The sequence below is a fragment of the Aquarana catesbeiana genome, linkage group LG10 (genome assembly GCF_042186555.1).
Source record: "Aquarana catesbeiana isolate 2022-GZ linkage group LG10, ASM4218655v1, whole genome shotgun sequence".
Classification (NCBI taxonomy): Eukaryota; Metazoa; Chordata; class Amphibia; order Anura; family Ranidae; genus Aquarana; species Aquarana catesbeiana.
The window spans coordinates 71,895,770-71,909,906 of NC_133333.1; the positions used below are offsets into that span (position 1 = coordinate 71,895,770).

Consider the following 14,137-nt stretch of genomic DNA (forward strand, 5'->3'; position numbering starts at 1 on the left):
TGGCCCATTATGTCCAAATTTTGCTTTTTGGGTTTTTTTCCCCTCCCCCTTTCTTGTTGATTTTGTCCGACAAACAAAACTATTATCTTTCATACATTTTTTAAAGAACTTAGATGCATCTGGCTCCTGAAGAGTGGATCAAAGTCCATGAAACGCAGCGTCGGGCCTACCTTGATGCATCAAACACATATTGATCAATTTCCAGATGTTTTTACTTCACCTGACTTTCGCCTTGTTTGGGGGATTATGATGCATAATTGTATCTACCCATGACATGTTGTTGTATATACATATATTTATTGTCTATATGCGATTACTTTTTATGCCAAATGTATGCAATGCGTTTTTATGCCATGTTGATCATTGGTCCCCAATAAACATACATATGTTTGCACCTCTGTGATTGTGATTGGCTTCCATCATGCCCACCTCATTTAAAGTCCCAACCTCCCCCCTCTTTTTCATGATATAGGGATGGGGGCGCAAACCTTCCCTTGCGTCCCATTTAAAGTCCCAAGTTCTCTTCCCCCCCATTGTTTGCACTAGGTCAGTATTGGTTCCCACCAATATGGAATTTTGCCCTGCCCCAGGTGGTCTGGGATACACGACAGCCAAGGTATGGAAAGCCTCTTCTTTTCTGACAGCGGCTGGCCCAAAGGATATCTGGATAGGGATGTAGCCATCGTATGGGCATCTGGCAGTTCCAATTCCCCAGATCTCGAGTTCTTCCAGCTTGCGTAAGGGAATGTAGCTCAGGTGTTTGTGATAGAAATCCCGGTATAATAACGTGACCTGGGCCCCTGTGTCTAGTAAAGCTTTGGTATAGATGCCTTCTATTTGCACAGGCACAATCGGGGATGGCCCCACTAACTTTTCCGAGAAACTGGCAGCAGTATCCTGAATGCAGTTAAGATTACAGTTCCTTTCCTTTAATGCACTCAGTGGGGACCTAACAGTGACCCTAGGTGGTATCGCCAGACTGCTTTTGTTTGGGTCAGACTGACAAACTTTCTTAGGGGTGTTCTGATAGGACCTGACTGTGGCCCTAGGTGATGGTAAAGAATTGACCCTCTGCGCCTGGCTCCCTGACCCTGGTGCCGGGTTACTTGACTGTGGGGATGACCAGAGTGATCGGGCCACTCTTTCCTTCTGCGGCCTTGTTCTTGCCCTTCTCTTCCTTTGTTTCCTGGAGCTCTGTTTCTCAAGGGGGTTCTCAGTTGGCTCCCTCACTGAGACCCCCTGGAGTTTCCTGGTCTTTCAGGAATTTCTGTAATAGCTTCACCAACTCCTCCAACAGTTCAGCATTCACTTCCCTTTGTGGACACTGGGCTTTGAAGTGTCTTGGATCACCACACTTGTAGCACTTCCGAATGCCCGTCCGCTCAGCCTGAGCTTTGGCCTGGGCTTCCATCACATGTAACAAAGCTTCTCTGCCTTTTGGCAAAGATCAAGTGTATTATCTGTTCTTATCAGTTTCCAGAGGAGGCACTGTGCTACCCTCGTAGGGGAGAGACAGCAAATCCAATGGTGTTATAATGCCTGGAAGGACGGTTTCACCAGGGACTACACCGAGCTGCCCGACAGATAATGGGGGCCAGCCTATGGTTGAGTCTGAGCCATCTGGAAGGATGCTCCTGGTGAGGATGGGTGCTGCATCTGGGTCTGGCCGGAGGGTCGGGTGCCTGGCCTTCTGGCCTAGATGGTGGTAGCTCTAGCTATGGACAGTTTTTCGGGAGAGAAAAAGCGGGGGGAGGGGTGGTTAGTATTCCCCAAATGTAATTAGGAGGAAGTGATGGTAGCAACGGTGGGGCTTGATGGTAAAGGGCTCTCACCAAGCTCCCTGAACTTTATGCCTTTCTGCCTGGAGTGGGGGCTGCTGTGGTCTGGGTCGTTGGTCAGGGTTGGTCCTGAAAGCCTATGGAGTATGTGCGCCTGGAGTGGCAGTCCAGGGGTGCCATAAGATCACAGTGAGTGAGGGTCACTGTTGATGTTTGGCACCACGGTCACTGCACCATAGAACATGCTTTTTTAACACCTGCCTCTTGGGCCGGGCCTTTTGGCTGGGACCAGAGGAATGTTTTATTCCTGGCAGGAGGGCCTGGTCATTGTTTCACACAATGGCCACCTTTTGAAATCTCCTCTCCACTTATTCCTTCCCCACTTTATTTTATTTATTGCCTGTGTTTGTCATTTTTTGTATTTTTGTGTTGTACACGGTTTGTTGCACTGTGTGATGAGTAGGGTTGCAGGTCCTCGGGCCTGCCGTGAAAGTCTTGGGAAGGGGTGGACATGGCCTTTTGGCTTGGTTTGCCCTCTCTCATGGGGTCTCCCTTCGGGGGAGCCCCACCTAGTACTTGGGTGGGTCTGTTTCGGCAGGCCCTCCAGAGAACGGGGTCCATCTGGTCTCGCCTAGATGGAGCAAGTGTAAGTGCCCTTGTCCCCATCTGGAACCTAATGCCCCGGGGGATTCAGGGCAAGGCCCTCTGATTTTAGAGGGCTTGTGGACCCGTTGCACTTTTTTGTGTTTCACTCTTTATTTGCGTGCACATTTTTTTGGCACCGTGTGAAGTTTTTGGGTGTGTTTGCACACCATGGGCTTTCAAAAAAAAAAAACAGTTCAGCATTCACTTCCCTTTGTGGAAACTGGGCTTTGAAGTGTCTTGGATCACCACGCTTGTAGCACTTCCGAATGCCCGTCTGCTCAGCCTGAACTTTGGCCTGAGCTTCCATCACATGTAACAAAGCTTCTTGTACCTGTTCTTGAACTTGAGCTCCACTTTCTGATGACTTGACGGGAGTAACTTTTGGGGTGGATTGCACTACAGAGGTCTTAGTGCGCTCCCCCCACTCAGACTCTTCATCGCTCTCCACCACGCTAGCATCCACCTGAACTGATTGTGCGACTATCTTCTCACTATTCTGGGGTGTTTTTACCGCGAGTCGAGCCTCCTGATTCTTTTCGTCCAATAGAGCCTCCTCTTCTCTCACCAACCCCATCAGCTTGGGGTAAGAAGGGGCTTCTCGGGTACCCTTCAGGAGCAATCGGAGCACAATAGGATGGTTTGACCTAGCTCCTTGTAGGATCCGATCCAATCGGACTCTGTCTGCCTCCCGATACCTTTTTTAAGATGATCTGGTGCAGGATTTGATCCACCCGGGCGATATATTCAGACAACTTCTCTCGCCTCCACTGGTGGGTATGCTCAAACTTGTACATCAGATCAGGTAGCTTCTCCACCCTTTCATAAACTGCATAGAGAGTCTCGATATAGTTCATAGCCTCACAATCCGGTTTCCCCCTCTTTAAGCTTCTGATGACATCTGCTGCTGGACTGCAGAGATTCTCGCTGATGCCCTGTCTTTCCACTGTTCCCGACACATTCCACTCCTCTATGGCTTGCATAGCCTGATCCATCCAGCTACCAAATTCTTCTTCCCCATCTGGTCTGGGGACATGGCCTGAGAAGGTCGGTAACCTCAGATATCCCTGACTGGCGGACTTGTTGTGACTCTGTATCAGACTGTCAACTAGGCGACTCATGTCTAGATAGAATGAGGCAGGAGGCATCCCCGCCATTGGGCTTCCTGCTGCTGGACCGGTTGCATTTAGACTACCGGCCATTGGACTGCCTGCAACGGGGCTCCCTTGTGGTGACCCAGGAGACTTCTCACCAGTCTCAGCAGCCCTCACGGGTACTGCTACATTTGGAGGCCCCACCGAGATATCCCATCTGGGGTACCCAAGCAGATCAGTCGATGCGTCCAGGGTGGAAGAAGTCATGGCCACGGCCACAGAGTGGAGCCAGGAGTATGGGAGTTGCTTGGAACAAACTACGGTTCTGAGGCTACCAGGAGTCCGGTGGTTTGATAGAGAGGTACGGCAGTTGATGAGAAAGGCTGTTCCAGAACAGGGGTTCTACCTCTTGGACCTGAAACATGACTTGGAGGAAGATTGTACCTATTGTCCAGTCTCCTCCGGCAACTGTACTGGGATCACATGGCCATCCAGGCCTTCGGCTAGGCTCATAACCTTCTTTTGGAACTCCGCCGGAATACTCTCTTTCCATTCTAGAAGGACATAGGTACAATCTACCTCCAAGTCATGTTTCAGGTTTCACGTTAGCAATGAGAAACTAACACAATATCACTGAACCACTCAGAAAAGTTTACCAAAATAATTAATGGAACACAATGAAGAGCATGAATAAACACAAATTATAATTGACAATTGTTATCACTTAATGCACATACACAGAACTTTTAACCTTTTAATCGCTTTAAGGAGTATATGTGAACAGGTGCACAGAGGGATAAGTACTCAATATCTTCAAAACATATATTAAATACCTTCCCACTGAGGCCTCAACACACAGACTAAAATACAGTATATATTCTTTTCATTCGAGAACACAGTGTAAAGTCCAACATATACTCAATGGCTCCCCCTAGTCTATAATTCAGAGTACAACTTATAAGTAGAGCAGCAATGCTTGGTAAAAGAGGAAGATGAAAGTTCTTTCGACTCCGGATATCTTCAGCTAGCCTGATGTTTAAACTGCAGTATTTGTAATCCACAAAGACAAAGGAAAAGAAATGACTGTAGAACAAAAGATATGCTGATGACTGCTTAACTGAAGAAATATCACCACTAGTAGATTCCTCCTTACATGTGAGTGCAATAGAGTACTGACCTTACAGTGCAGGGGAAAAAGACAAGGCCCCAAAGTCCAGCTGTATGATGCCTGTGAAGAAGTAGATTCACCTCCGTGGAACTACAAGTCTCACCAGCAGTCTGTAGAAAGAACTCACTCAGCAATACTGTACTCTCTACTGTAATGGGCAGGTGCCCTTTCACCAAAATGGAGTCCAATGGCTGTGAGGTTCTGTCCGGTATCCCCTCCTGGTGTCTCCGTCTGGTGAAGATGGCGCCGTGCTGCAATTCTCGATGGGCTGAAGTGCTGGGGCTTCCAGTTGCTCTGAAGCACAGACCGGTCTGCTTGCTAGGATAGCAAGGCTGTACTCCGAGATCCCTCAGAGGCAGGCGATCCGGCTCTCTGCTGTATAGGCCGCAGTCTCTCACTCCTGGTCACATATAGACCTCCTGCTGGCAGGTGTTGAATGGCGTCCAGAGAGGCTGAAAGCAGGCCACGCTGGTCCTTTTATCAGGCAGTGCTGCATGCTTTGCATTGTCTCTCTTGTAATTCAGGGCTGATCCAGCTAACAGAGTCACTTCCTCCTCCAAACTACATCTCCCACAATACTTTGCTGCATTCCTTCTCAAGGAATAAGGAAAAAATCCTAACAGAGCCCAGCAGCCACTAGAGGGAGCCAAACTCATTTGAAACAACAACAAACTGTTCAACTATAATAACTATAGTAGCAAACCCTTGGCTACATAAGACTGTATTCAAACAAACTTTCCCACCAAAAAAAGTTAGCATCTTCTCATAGGCGTGCACAGGGGGTGTGCCAGGTGTGCCTGGGCACACCCTAATCACTATTTGCATTGCCGATTCCCCCTACTTCCCAGGCTCCCCCCTTTGTTGGCCCTCCCGCCCTGCAGTGCTGCTGGCTGCTGCAGGGGATTTTCAGGATTGAGTGCAGGGGAAGGGTTTAGTAAATAGTCCCTTTTCTAAATGAACACAGTGAACACAGTGAACAAACTCGCTCACTGTGTCCATTTATAACTGAAGCATAGTAAACTGTGTTTACTATGCATCAGTTTGTGAATGAACAGGAAGCCACTCAGCACAAAGCACTTTCCATTCATTCACTGCCTCATGCAGCTGAGGCTGCAGAGAAACGCAGGTTTCTTTGAGCTTCGGAGTGCACACCTTAATTAAATAGGCTGTGCACACCTATGCATCTTCTTCAAGGGCATGCATGTAACACTTGCAGAACTTTCTTTTTGTCATGATTGCTTAATCATGAGAGAGACACAATACATTTCATGATATACACATTATTGTATATATTTAAGGCACACACACACACACACACAAGTAACCTTGCCTTAGGTATTTCAATGATTAAAGTGGATGTAAACCCAAAAACATTTTTTTTTTATGTCATATTGTAGAGTATAAGATTTCCTATCATTTGAGCCCAGTCTTGCCACACAGAGTTAATCCATCTCTGAGCAATCCTCTTTTATTGTTCAGTGAGAAAATTCTTGACAAAATGAGAAAAACTATGTCAAATATGCCCCCTTGCTGTGAGTGACAGGTGATTTACATATCTCGTACACCAGCCTAAGTAAGACACAGGCAGTATTTTATAATTCCCTCCCACTCATTTCTTCTGCTGCTCTGCCAGGATTGGCTGTTCCACATAATCTCAGCCCTGGCTGCAGACATTCCACTGGTCTGATGGGGGGGGGGGGTTTGCTGCTGGACACAGCTATATTACATATATATATATATATGTACCCTGTTTCCCCGAAAATAAGACCTAGCGTGATTGTCGGTGATGGCTGCAATATAAGCCCTACCCCCCCAAATAAGCCCTATCCTGTTTCCCCGAAAATAAGCCCTACCCTGAAAATAAGACCTACAAGGACTTTAACTAGGGCTTATTTGGGGGGTAGGGCTTATATTGCAGCCATCACTGACAATCACGCTAGGTCTTATTTTCGGGGAAACAGGGTATATATATATATATATATATATATATATATATATATATATATATATATATATATATATATATATATATATATATATATATATATATATATATATTATACTGTATAAAGCTGTGTCCAGCAGCAACTCCCCCCCGTAGATTACATTTCTGTCCTTTCCTCCGCTCTCCATCCTGACAGAGCCCACTGAAATGGAGGGGAGTCGGCTGCGGGGGATGAGGGGGGGTGGAGGCGGAAGACACAGCGGGCGGATAAGGACAGGAGGGGGGCCAGAGAAGAAGGGGTGGTGGTGGTGGTGGAGAGAACACATCAGACCCTGGAGGAGGAGGACACAAGGGACAGTCGGGGGTGATCAGTGCAGCGGAGGGACAGCCGTGAGCACCGATCTCCCTGCATGGCATTTGATCAGCTGCTTCTCCTTCTCTGCCTCCTCAGGGGGATCCGTGCTCACAGCTGTCCCCGCCGCACCGATCATCCCAGACTGTCACTGGACAGTGACAGGAGCCATGAGCGTGCTCCTCTTCCCCTGTGCACGCACTTTTCACTTCGGCCAGGCGCGAGTGTAGAGGTGGGCGGGGAGTCTGGTGATGTCATGACTCCACCCACCGAGCGCCGTACAACGGACCCGCCCACTGAATCCAGCGTTTTTGGGGGCTGCAAACAGACAGAGGGGAGACATTTGAAAGGTAAGGATACATGCAGGAGGCTTGTATATCCTTATAGATCACGCCCATGGCAGTACTTAAAAAAAGATGGGAGTGGGTTTACATCCACTTTAAATGGTATATTTTGTGCATCCACTAAACATAACCCAAATTTCCCTTGATACAATGAAACACCTCATTCCTTCATTCATTGGCCATCCATTTACTTCACTTATTCAAAACATTCTCATATATTTTCCCTTAAAACACCTTCTCCTTTTATATATATGACAAATCCATATTATTGAAAGGTATATTTTGTTCTTCAATATTAAATGAATACATAAATTACACAATGTGAGCATTAAATGTTTGTTAAACCCCCCCAAAAAAATAGATATCCTGGTCCCCTAAAGCAGATTACACAGCACAGTGCTTGTGCTGTGTAATCTGCCCCTCTCTAAACTGTAAAAAACCTGTCTGAACCTGCCACTTCCTGTATCCCCCTCTCTGCACTGACCACGATTATCAGGGCACTGAGGCTACTGAGCCCTAACCACTGTGGTCAGAGATTACATCCCTCTATTATGTGCAGCCCTGCTCTCAGCTTTCCTCTCTCCCCCTCACCCCCTCCTCCCTGCCTGTCAGCTTTGTGTTGTGTGTCTCTGTCCCCCCCCGCTATTAGTAAAAATCAAAAACTTATAATGGTTACTACCAGTCCCTCTATGATCCTCAGGCATACCACACTGTACATGTCTTTTTTTCTAAAAACGAGGCTTGTAAATACCTATTTGGAGCTTTCTTCAGGCCGGTCATGTGCCTCGCGGCCGCTTTACAGCTCCGAGACAGGGCTTCTACAGAGGGGCTAAGTGGCCACGTGATCTCCCCGGCTGATGTCCTCTCCTGCAGAAGCCATGTATCGGAGCTGAAAAACGACCGCGAGTCACGTGACCGGCCTGAAGATCGCTCTAAATAGGTATTTACAAGCCTCGTTTTTAGAAAAGACATACAGTGGGGCAAAAAAGTATTTAGTCAGCCACCAATTGTGCAAGTTCTCCCACTTAAAAAGATGAGAGAGGCCTGTAATTGTCATCATAGGTATATCTCAACTATGAGAGACAAAATGTGGAAACAAATCCAGACAATCACATTGTCTGATTTTTGAAAGAATTTATTTGCAAATTATGGTGGAAAAAAGTATTTTGTCAATATTAAAAGTTCATCTCAATACTTTGTTATATATCCTTTGTTGGCAATGACAGAGGTCAAACATTTTCTGTAAGTCTTCACAAGGTTGTCACACACTGTTGCTGGTATGTTGGCCCATTCCTCCATGCAGATCTCCTCTAGAGCAGTGATGTTTTGGGGCTGTCGCTGGGCAACACAGACTTTCAACTCCCTCCAAAGGTTTTCCATGGGGTTGAGATCTGGAGACTGGCTAGGCCACTCCAGGACCTTGAAATGCTTCTTACGCAGCTACTCCTTCGTTGCCCGGGCGGTGTTTTTGGGATCATTGTCATGCTGAAAGACCCAGCCACGTTTCATCCTCAATGCCCTTGCTGATGGGAGGAGGTTTGCACTCAAAATATCACGATACATGGCCCCATTCATTCTTTCTTTGTACACGGATCATTCGTCCTGTTCCCTTTGCAGAGAAACAGTCCCAAAGCATGATGTTGCCACCCCCATCCTTCACAATAGGTATGGTGTTCTTTGGTTGCAACTCAGCATTCTCTCTCCTCCAAACACGACGAGTTGTGTTTCTACCAAACAGTTCTACTTTGGTTTCATCTGACCATATGACATTCTCCCAATCCTCTTATGCATCATCCAAATGCTCTCTAGCAAACCTCAGACGGGCCCGAACATGTACTGGCTTAAGCAGAGGGACACGTCTGGCACTGCAAGATCTGAGTCCCTGACGGCGTAGCGTGTTACTGATGGTAGCCTTTGTTACATTGGTCCCAGCTCACTGCAGGTCATTAACTAGGTCTCCCCGTGTGGTTCTGGGATTTTTGCTCACCGTTCTTGTGATCATTTTGACCCTACAGGGTGAAATCTTGGGTGGAGCCCCAGATCGAGGGAGATTATCAGTGGTCTTGTATGTCTTCCACTTTCTAATTATTGCTCCCACAGTTGATTTCTTCACACCAAGCTGCTTGCCTATTGCAGATTCAGTCTTCCCAGCCTGGTGCAGGTCTACAATTTTGTTTCTGGTGTCCTTCGACAGCTCTTTGGTCTTCACCATAGTGGAGTTTGGAGTGTGACTGTTTGAGGTTTTGGACAGGTGTCTTTTATATTGATAACAAGTTCAAACAGGTGCCATTAATACAGGTAATGACTGGAGGACAGAGGAGCCTCTTAAAGAAGAAGATACAGGTCTGTGAGAGCCAAAAATCTTGATTGTTTGTAGGTGACCAAATACTTATTTTCCACCATAATTTGCAAATAAATTCTTTCAAAAATCAGACAATGTGATTGTCTGCATTTGTTTCCACATTTTGTCTCTCGTAGTTGAGGTATACCTATGATGACAATTACAGGCCTCTCTCATCTTTTTAAATGGGAGAACTTGCACAATTGGTGGCTGACTAAATACTTTTTTGCCCCACTGTATACAGTGTGGTATGCCTGAGTATAATAACAGATGGGCTGGCAGTGATTTCTACTTGTGCCTTAACAAACACCTTAAAGTGATTGTAAGGGTTAGTTTTTTCATTTAAAATAACAAACCTATCATACTTACCTCCACTGTGCAGCTCGTTTTCCGAACCTGCTCTTCTGGGGTCCCCTGGCGGCTCCTCCCCGCATCAGATAACCCCCTCGGGGAAGCGCATCAGTCCAGCATTCGGCATCCATAGCCGCTGAATGTATTACTCGGCCCCGCCCCCAGCTCCCGTGTCATTCGATTTGGTTGACAGCAACAGGGAGCCAATGGCTGCGCTGCTATAAATCTAGCCAATCAGGACACAAGACACCGGCTACAGACGGTGTGCTCATCCCCGGCGAGAGAAAAAGAGGGTTCAGGTAAGTAAAACGGGGGCACTGGGGGGCTGCTGCACTGCAAGAGGTTTTTCACCTCAATGCATAGAATGCATTGAGGTGAAAAACCACAAAGGTTTACAACCCCTTTAAGTTACTTCACTTTTCCTTTCTTAACCGCCACTTCTGGCCAGAAAATGTTTCCAAATTTCTAGCTACATCTACTTCTGCAATCAAACCTTACCCCCCCCTTTTTTCCCCAATATGCTCCATCTGCCCTATCTATTATTTTCTAAACCTTCAAAACTTTTAACAGTGAAAAAAAAAAAAAAAAAAAAAAATATATATATATATATATATATATATATATATATATATATATATATATATATATATGTATGTATATATATATATATATATATATATATATATATATATATTATATATATATGTATGTATATATATATATATATATATATATATATATATATATATATTATATATATATATACATATACCATACTCAGGGCTGGTGCAAGGATTTTTGACATCCCAGGTGAAACCTAATGTTGCCGCCCCCCCTTGGCTCCACCCCTGAACCCACCCCCTTTGCCCAAGCATTGAGCATTAATCAAATCCAATCAATCCACCCTTAAATCCACCCCTAAATCCACCCCGTCTGCCCGAGCATCAGTGTGACAGAAGCCGGCGCTAGAGGAAGCATGCGGTTGCAGTACAGAGCACTGATCATACAGGCGTGTAGGGGATGTTTGCTTAAGTTCCATCAGGACATGTCTCCTAGTGCTGCGCCTCTGTAATGACACTACAGAGTGGCTGCCTCAGTAAGAGTCAGCAGAGGTATGCCCTGCATCCCCCTAGATGTGCACGCTTTATCCCAGCAGCACCCACTAGAGGTTATAACATTTATTACAGAGTTATTTATAATACAGCACTGAAAACTTACACAGCACAGAGACAGAGTAGGGAAACCAGCGGCCGGGAGCCCTGGGCAGCAGTGCGCCCTAGGCGGTCGTCTAGTTTGCCTAGTGGTAGCACCAGCCCTGGCCATACTTCTAAATGCCACCTCTAAAGAAACAACCAATGTATTTGACAAGAAATCATATTGAAAAACCCATATTTCACATCAAAATATTCAGATTTTAACAACAGCTATGCTACTATCTGTAATATAAACAAAAAAATTGTAAAGAAAAAAGGAAAAAGATATATCAATATATATGGCATTAAGGTATACCTCTAGATTTACATTAAAGCATAATCTGTACACCTAAGATTTTAGTGTCTACTAATAGGCAATTGCAGTTTTCTCAACATTTTAAATTTATCATTGATTGATCAGGTTCCTCAGAAGAGGTATCTACTCATTAATACATGTAATTAGTAGTGACGTCATGTTTCCCAAATATTAATCCAATTAAATAATGCCATTGGCATGGACTTAATAATATGGGGAGAAAATATGAGAAAGAACCACATATAGGTATAATACTGGAAACCCTATTCGCATCCCAATTGAAAAGAGAAGAACGCAAAAAGGGAGTGCCCCAGGGATTTTATGGGTAAAGGATAAAGACCAGATAAAGGAGTAACAGGCGTATATAAAAGAATTTATACAAAATGTATTAAGTAAAAAAAAAAGTAATAGAATTAATACACAGAAAGATGTAAACCTAAAAACAAAATAGATAGTCATGCTAAATAGTTACATATCAGCTAGGTTCTGAAACACACGGTTGATCTCATGATGAGAGGCCAAACAAGGTGCATGTATGTAGAAGTCCCAACATGTTTTGGAATATATGTATAGATAATGAATTCCTTTTTCAGGGACTGATTTGGAACAAGCTGTTATGTCTGGTGATACAACAGCAAAAAGATAAAAAAAGGGGTATGATACAAGTATATAGATGTATGAACACAGTAGGTAACAGCATGACAGATGAATATGGCAGGCATTTTAAATCAAATAATACTCAAAATGTGACTATCTTTGGTGAACCAAGATACACATCAGGATTCACACGTTGGCAAGGCTTTTATCTCCAGAATGTCCCATCGCACATTGGAATATTCTGTATAGTTTTATATATCTGCAGTGAGCACAAGATCCACAAAGAAACATGCCAAACAGTTTACATGGGTCACCTCGAGTAAGGTGAGACCTCAACAAGCTTCTCCTACAGCGTGAGCTGAGGAGGATCTCGGATTTGAATACCACCTCACCGCCCGGCCTCAATGAAGCCTTCAATTCTAAGCCTTTTTACTGCACTTCTCATCTGGAGGCTTTGAGAGGGATATGTGATCTTATGGCTTTTGTGTCACATGGTATACTAAGAACTAGAGACACATTTGCCAATCTATCTGTTCATCTATGTGAATTGGAATTTTAATAAGCTCCAACAATAGGGGGAGAGGGGACTTCCCTGTTATGGCCCTTGTATGTCTATCCATATAAGTTGTCCCTATTTTTTTTTGCTCTACCGAAACTTACGGAAGAAATCTGTCAGGAAATTCTCCCTTTATAGGTCCCCATGGTTTATTCTAGGAATAAATTTATACATACTAAATTTTTATATAGGTCCTATTATACTCCATGTCTTCTCTTCTGTCTGAACAGACTATCCTCCGCTGTCTGCTTCAGATGTTCCTCAGCTGTCCGCACATTTTATCATAGGAGTGTGGGAGTGTCCACCGGTCAGAACGTTCTGGTGGGGGGTCACTGCTTTTATTAGTTCTATCACACAAATACCTAATACAGTGCCTTCAAAAAGTATTCACACCCCTTGAAATTCTTCAAATTTTGTCACGTTACAACCAAAAACTTAAATGTATTTTATTGGGATTTTATGTGATAGACCAACACAAAGTGGCACATAATTGTGAAGTGGAAGGAAAATGATAAATGGTTTTCACATTTTTTTGCAAATAAATATCTGAAAAGTGTGGTGTGCATTTGTATTCAGCCTCCTTTACTCTGATACCCCTAACTAAAATCTAGTGGAAAAAATTAGATAAGAAACATGGACTTTATAGGCACACATGTATATTAGGGAAAAAATTTAAAGTTTTTAATAGGATAAAGTTAAAACACATTAGTATACAAACACATTAAAAAAAACATATAATTGAGTGACCTCAAGGACTCTCATAACACCTCTAATACATATATATATATATATATATATATATATATATATATATATATATATATATATATACCACATGTAACAAACACAAAGGTTTGGAACGCGTAGAATGATATAAATCCAACGGTTGTTTGGATATGTAGAGAGGTTGAGTCGTGTTTGGAGGTCGCTTAGAAAATCGCTCTACATGTTACTTAAGGATTAAATGACATAAAACATACATACATACAAAATGAATATAAAAACAATCCAGATTGTGGTCCAGTATGAGGGAGAGATCAAGCAATCAAATAATCAAGATAAAATTGACTCAAAAAATCCCATATCTGAAATACAAAAATTTATAACTGGTAGATTGTGAAAATTGCAGTGTGATTGTCAGACTTTACTTACCAGACCGGTGAGTCTGCTTGGGCACAGGGTGGTCTCCGTACGTATCCTACTCGCGGCCCCTGGTAGAATGGACAGGAGGCACGGGTGTATGGAATGGTAAGAGAGCCTGGTGAGGGATCCAGGTGCTGGAGGGAAGAAGATCTTCAAGCAGCAGGTGGTATACCGGAACACAGGCAAGCAGATGCTGAGCAGGAGCAGAGCGGTATGGTCAAGGCAAAGACAGAGTTCGGCAACAGGCAGGCAACACGGTACAGTAGGAGCAGGCAGAAGCAGGGTCAAACAAGCCAAGGTCAGGTACAGGCAGCAAT

General features: G+C 44.3%; 1 pseudogene; it reads left to right on the forward strand.

Annotated features, from left to right (window-relative positions):
- Positions 1-1,421: 1,421 nt before the first annotated feature.
- LOC141111506 (U2 spliceosomal RNA) lies at positions 1,422-1,526 on the forward strand (annotated as a pseudogene).
- Positions 1,527-14,137: the final 12,611 nt, after the last annotated feature.